Source organism: Pelobates fuscus, chromosome 5 (assembly GCF_036172605.1).
Source record: "Pelobates fuscus isolate aPelFus1 chromosome 5, aPelFus1.pri, whole genome shotgun sequence".
NCBI classification, from domain to species: domain Eukaryota; kingdom Metazoa; phylum Chordata; class Amphibia; order Anura; family Pelobatidae; genus Pelobates; species Pelobates fuscus.
This window is the reverse complement of record NC_086321.1, coordinates 374,507,136-374,513,301: the sequence shown is the minus strand read 5'-3', so window position 1 is coordinate 374,513,301 and position 6,166 is coordinate 374,507,136.

Below are 6,166 nucleotides of genomic sequence, written 5' to 3'. Positions count from 1 at the left end.
CATTGGTGAAATCGTGGGTGTTTCCATTCATCCCGGTTTTCATTGGCATAGTCGTCGTTCCTCTTCCGCTGTTGTAGTTTAATTCTTCATTCTCACTTCATCCCGATTGGAATCTGTAGCACCTGTGGCCAACCGGAACTGGAAGTGCGGACAGAATAATACTTCCGCATTCCATGATCGCATGCGTTCCAAATTAAAAAACTTTGAAGTGTGGACCTATAGCCCCCTGGTGGTCCTCAATATAATAATCCAATAACATTGAAAAAAAAAAGAAGAAACTGTGGACGATATGTATCTGTTGAAAGAAATAAGATTAGTATCAGCAGCCACATAATAGAATAGTATTATAATACACTATATATATTATATCTCCAAATTAGAATTCACCATAACTTTTTAAGGACATTTTCACCCTATATTTGAATATAAATTACAATAGACATTCCTTAACATAACCACAATTCCCATCATCGTAAAGTGACAAGTGCAAAAGTAACCATAATAATAATTATCAAGTGAAAGTTGTCCCTTTAGCTATTTAAATAATTCTCCATATAATTGGATAAAGCAACACACATATCCATGATTCTATAATATCATACACATATAAATGTTAAACTATGCATTTTAAAATACTAGACTACCAAAATAATCCCCTTATTATATACACCTGTACAATGATACACTGTGTGTCCAGCTCTGTACAATGATACACTGTGTGTCCAGCTCTGTACAATGATACACTGTGTGCCCAGCCCTGTACAATGATACACTGTGTGTCCAGCCCTGTACAATGATACACTGTGTGTCCAGCCCTGTACAATGATACACTGTGTGTCCAGCCCTGTACAATGATACACTGTGTGTCCAGCTCTGTACAATGATACACTGTGTGTCCAGCTCTGTACAATGATACACTGTGTGTCCAGCTCTGTACAATGATACACTGTGTGTCCAGCCCTGTACAATGATACACTGTGTGTCCAGCTCTGTACAATGATACACTGTGTGTCCAGCCCTGTACAATTATACACTGTGTGTCCAGCTCTGTACAATGATACACTGTGTGTCCAGCTCTGTACAATGATACACTGTGTGTCCAGCCAGTGGCGGATCCAGAGCCTGATCTCGGGAGGGGCACTTGTAGATTATTTAAATAAATAATCATGGCACAATAACCACTACAGCTCAGTGTAGTAGTTATGGTGCCAGTAGTGCCAGGATCCCACCCCAGAGTAAGTAGTCATACCGTTTAAGAACAGTTTGACAACTTACCTGGGGTCTGCTGGGATATAGGGCATAGGAGAAGTGGTGTGTGTGAAAGGTGCAGTGTGTGTGTGAGCGGTAAAGTGTGTGTGAGTGCGTAAGGGCGGCAGTGTATTTCAGGGTTGCAGTGTGTGTGTTAGGGGGCAGTGTATGTGTGGGGCAGTGTGTGTGTGAGGGTGGCAGTGTGTGTATGGGGGGCACTGTATGTCTGTGGGGCAGTGTGTGTATGGGGAGCACTGTATGTATGGGGAGGCACTGTATGTATGTGTGGGGCAGTGTGTGTATGGGGGGGTCGTGTGTGTGGGGCAATGCGTGTATGGGGGGCAGCAGTGTGTGTACGGCACTGTATGTGTCTGTGTGTGTGTGTGTGGAGTGTGTGTATGGGTGTGCAGTGTGTGTATGGGGACAGTGTTTGTGGGGCAGTGTGTGTATGGGGGCAGTGTGTGTATGGGGACAGTGTGTGTATGGGGGCAGTGTGTGTATGGGGGCAGTGTGTGTATGGGGACAGTGTGTGTATGGGGACAGTGTGTGTATGGGGTCAGTGTGTGTATGGGGACAGTGTTTATGGGGTCAGTGTGTTTATGGGGTCAGTGTGTTTATGGGGTCAGTGTGTGTATGGGGACAGTGTGTTTATGGGGACAGTGTGTGTATGGGGACAGTGTGTGTTTGTGGGGCAGTGTGTGTATGGGGTCAGTGTTTTTAAGGGGTCAGTGTGTTTATGGGGTCAGTGTGTGTATGGGGACAGTGTGTTTATGGGGTCAGTGTGTGTTTATGGGGTCAGTGTGTGTTTTTGGGGCAGTGTGTGTATGGGTCAGTGTGTTTATGGGGTCAGTGTGTGTATGGGGTCAGTGTGATTATGGGGACGTGTGTGTATGGGGTCAGTGTGTGTATGGGGTCAGTGTGATTATGGGGACGTGTGTGTATGGGGTCAGTGTGTGATTATGGGGTCAGTGTGTTTATGGGGTCAGTGTGTGTATGGGGTCAGTGTGTGTATGGGGTCAGTGTGTGATTATGGGGTCAGTGTGTGATTATGGGGTCAGTGTGTGTATGGGGTCAGTGTGTGTATGGGGTCAGTGTGTTTATGGGGTCAGTGTGTGTATGGGGTCAGTGTGTGTATGGGGTCAGTGTGATTATGGGGTCAGTGTGTGTATGGGGTCAGTGTGTTTATGGGGTCAGTGTGTTTATGGGGTCAGTGTGTGATTATGGGGTCAGTGTGTTTATGGGGTCAGTGTGTGTATGGGGTCAGTGTGTTTATGGGGTCAGTGTTTTTAAGGGGTCAGTGTGTGTATGGGGTCAGTGTGTTTATGGGGTCAGTGTTTTTAAGGGGTCAGTGTGTGTATGGGGACAGTGTGTGTTTGTGGGGCAGTGTGTGTACTGGGGGAGGAGGAAAGGGAGGTTTTTTTAATAAAAAAAAAATGTATTTAATAAAATGAATATATTTATGTCCCCCCTCCCTTCTTACCTTTATTGAGGAGGAGGAGGGGGGACATTTCTCCGTCCCTGGTGGTCCCAGTGTGATTCCCTGGTGGTCAGGTGGGGAGAGTGAACTCTAGCCCGCGCTCCAGGGCTAGAGTTCACTCTCGCGAGATTTGGAGCGTTGCCGTGGTTACCGCGGCAACGCTCCATGCTAGTGAGAGGAGGACCCGGAGGAGCTGCAGGCTGAGCTCCTGCCGGGTCCTCTCTCACTCTCCTGCCGGCTGCCAGCACAGTGCTTGCGGACCGGGGAGGGAGATCACTGATCTCTCTTCCCGGTCCGCAGGCACATTGCAGGGCTGGCACTTGGGCAATGCCAGCCCTGCACTAGCCGGCCGGGGGGAATCTCGGGGGGGGCAATTGCCCCGTTGCCCCCCCCCTGGATCCGCCAATGTGTCCAGCTCTGTACAATGATACACTGTGTGTCCAGCCCTGTACAATGATACACTGTGTGTCCAGCTCTGTACAATGATACACTGTGTGTCCAGCCCTGTACAATTATACACTGTGTGTCCAGCCCTGTACAATGATACACTGTGTGTCCAGCCCTGTACAATGATACACTGTGTGTCCAGCCCTGTACAATGATACACTGTGTGTGTAGCGGAATGCAGTAAGCCTGTCCTGTAACATGCCTGTGTGACTGTATTCGGTATATTTTGCCTGTGTTCATTTTCCTATTTCGTATGTTTTCTGTGTGAATTGTATGCTATTCGGTAGTTTCCATCCGTACCATATGCTTATGGAAACTACCGAACTGAGGGACCACCCCAGAGAGAAGTGTGTTAGCAATTAAGGTTCACATACTTTCTAAAACCGCAAGTTAACAAGCTCGTTAGGAGTGTATCTGGGTGGCCGCCATTCGGCATGCGTACACGTGGCGGCGGCCATCTTACGCATGAAAATCTCAGCGGTGTTTGGTCGTCGAGTGTCTGGAACTCAAATCGGACACTCAAACAACCGAACACCGCTGAGACCTCCAGAGCTCCGTAACTGCCGAACGGAGAGTCCTAACGAATCCTCATTCGGTAGAAACAAAGTACCGAATGAGGGAACCAATATCTAGGCGGATGGAAGTATGGATGGCAATTATAAATGTATGTTTTAACTGCCGAACGGAGACCGACCGCAGGGCCCAAACTTATGGAACCCTTTTCGGATACCAACTTGTGTGCGGTCGGTCAAACTTCACCTCCACGTAACTACCGAACCACTGGTCCGATCTGGGTGAATTTTGGATATTATAGTCACCCAGATCAGGGCTACCTAGCGGTACCCTAATATTAATGTTAGGGGATGGTTTAGGGGTACATCCAGGTTTGGGGTAAATTACTGTGTCAGTTAAGGGGATTATGAGTCACTCTGAGGGGAGGAGAGGTGTGGGAGGTAACAAGCACTGTATTGGTTACTGTCCTAATTACTGTGAATCCCTCCCTTGCATGGGACCAGGCTTTATAAGAAACCCTGAAATAAACGATTGTCAGTTCTACTCCTGAAACTGTGTGTCGTCCAGTTATTGGGAGTGCTGTGGGGATATTGCTGTACCTTTTTACCTGCTGGAAACTCTGCTGTGGATTTACTAATGACTTGTTCCTGAGCCTCCCTAGGATCTTAAGTGGAGAATAGCTGCGAGAAATCAGCTCTCCGCTACAGTGTGTCCAGCTCTGTACAATGATACACTGTGTGTCCAGCTCTGTACAATGATACACTGCGGGTCCAGCCCTGTATAATGATGTATGTACAATGATACACTGTGTGTCCAGCCCTGTACAATGATACACTGTGTGTCCAGCCCTGTACAATGATGCACTGTGTGTCCAGCCCTGTACAATGATACACTGTGTGTCCAGCCCTGTACAATGATACACTGTGTGTCCAGCCCTGTACAATGATACACTGTGTGTCCAGCTCTGTACAATGATACACTGTGTGTCCAGCCCTGTACAATGATACACTGTGTGTCCAGCCCTGTACAATCATATACTGTGTCCAGCCCTGTACAATGATACACTGTGTGTCCAGCTCTGTACAATGATACACTGTGTGGCCAGCCCTGTACAATGATACACTGTGTGTCCAGCTCTGTACAATGATACACTGTGTGTCCAGCTCTGTACAATGATACACTGTGTGTCCAGCCCTGTACAATGATACACTGCGGGTCCAGCCCTGTACAATGATACACTGTGTGTCCAGCCCTGTACAATGATACACTGTGTGTCCAGCTCTGTACAATGATACACTGTGTGTCCAGCCCTGTACAATGATACACTGTGTGTTCAGCTGTGTACAATGATACACTGTGTGTCCAGCCCTGTACAATGATACACTGTGTGTCCAGCTCTGTACAATGATACACTGTGTGCCCAGCTCTGTACAATGATACACTGTGTCCAGCCCTGTACAATGATACACTGTGTGTCCAGCCCTGTACAATGATACACTGTGTGTCCAGCCCTGTACAATGATACACTGTGTGCCCAGCTCTGTACAATGATACACTGTGTCCAGCCCTGTACAATGATACACTGTGTGTCCAGCCCTGTACAATGATACACTGTGTGCCCAGCTCTGTACAATGATACACTGTGTCCAGCCCTGTACAATGATACACTGTGTCCAGCTCTGTACAATGATACACTGTGTGTCCAGCCCTGTACAATGATACACTGTGTCCAGCTCTGTACAATGATTTATGTACATTGATACACTGTGTGTTCAGCTCTGTACAATGATACACTGTGTGTCCAGCCCTGTACAATGATACACTGTGTGTTCAGCTGTGTACAATGATACACTGTGTGTCCAGCCCTGTACAATGATACACTGTGTGTCCAGCTCTGTACAATGATACACTGTGTGCCCAGCTCTGTACAATGATACACTGTGTCCAGCCCTGTACAATGATACACTGTGTGTCCAGCCCTGTACAATGATACACTGTGTGCCCAGCTCTGTACAATGATACACTGTGTCCAGCCCTGTACAATGATACACTGTGTGTCCAGCCCTGTACAATGATACACTGTGTGCCCAGCTCTGTACAATGATACACTGTGTGGCCAGCCCTGTACAATGATACACTGTGTGTCCAGCTCTGTACAATGATACACTGTGTGTCCAGCCCTGTACAATGATACACTGTGTCCAGCTCTGTACAATGATTTATGTACAATGATACACTGTGTGTTCAGCTCTGTACAATGATACACTGTGTGTCCAGCCCTGTACAATGATACACTGTGTGTCCAGCCCTGTACAATCATATACTGTGTCCAGCCCTGTACAATGATACACTGTGTGTCCAGCCCTGTATAATGATTTATGTACAATGATACACTGTGTGTCCAGCCCTGTATAATGATACACTGTGTCCAGCTCTGTACAATGATTTATGTACAATGATACACTGTGTGTTCAGCTCTGT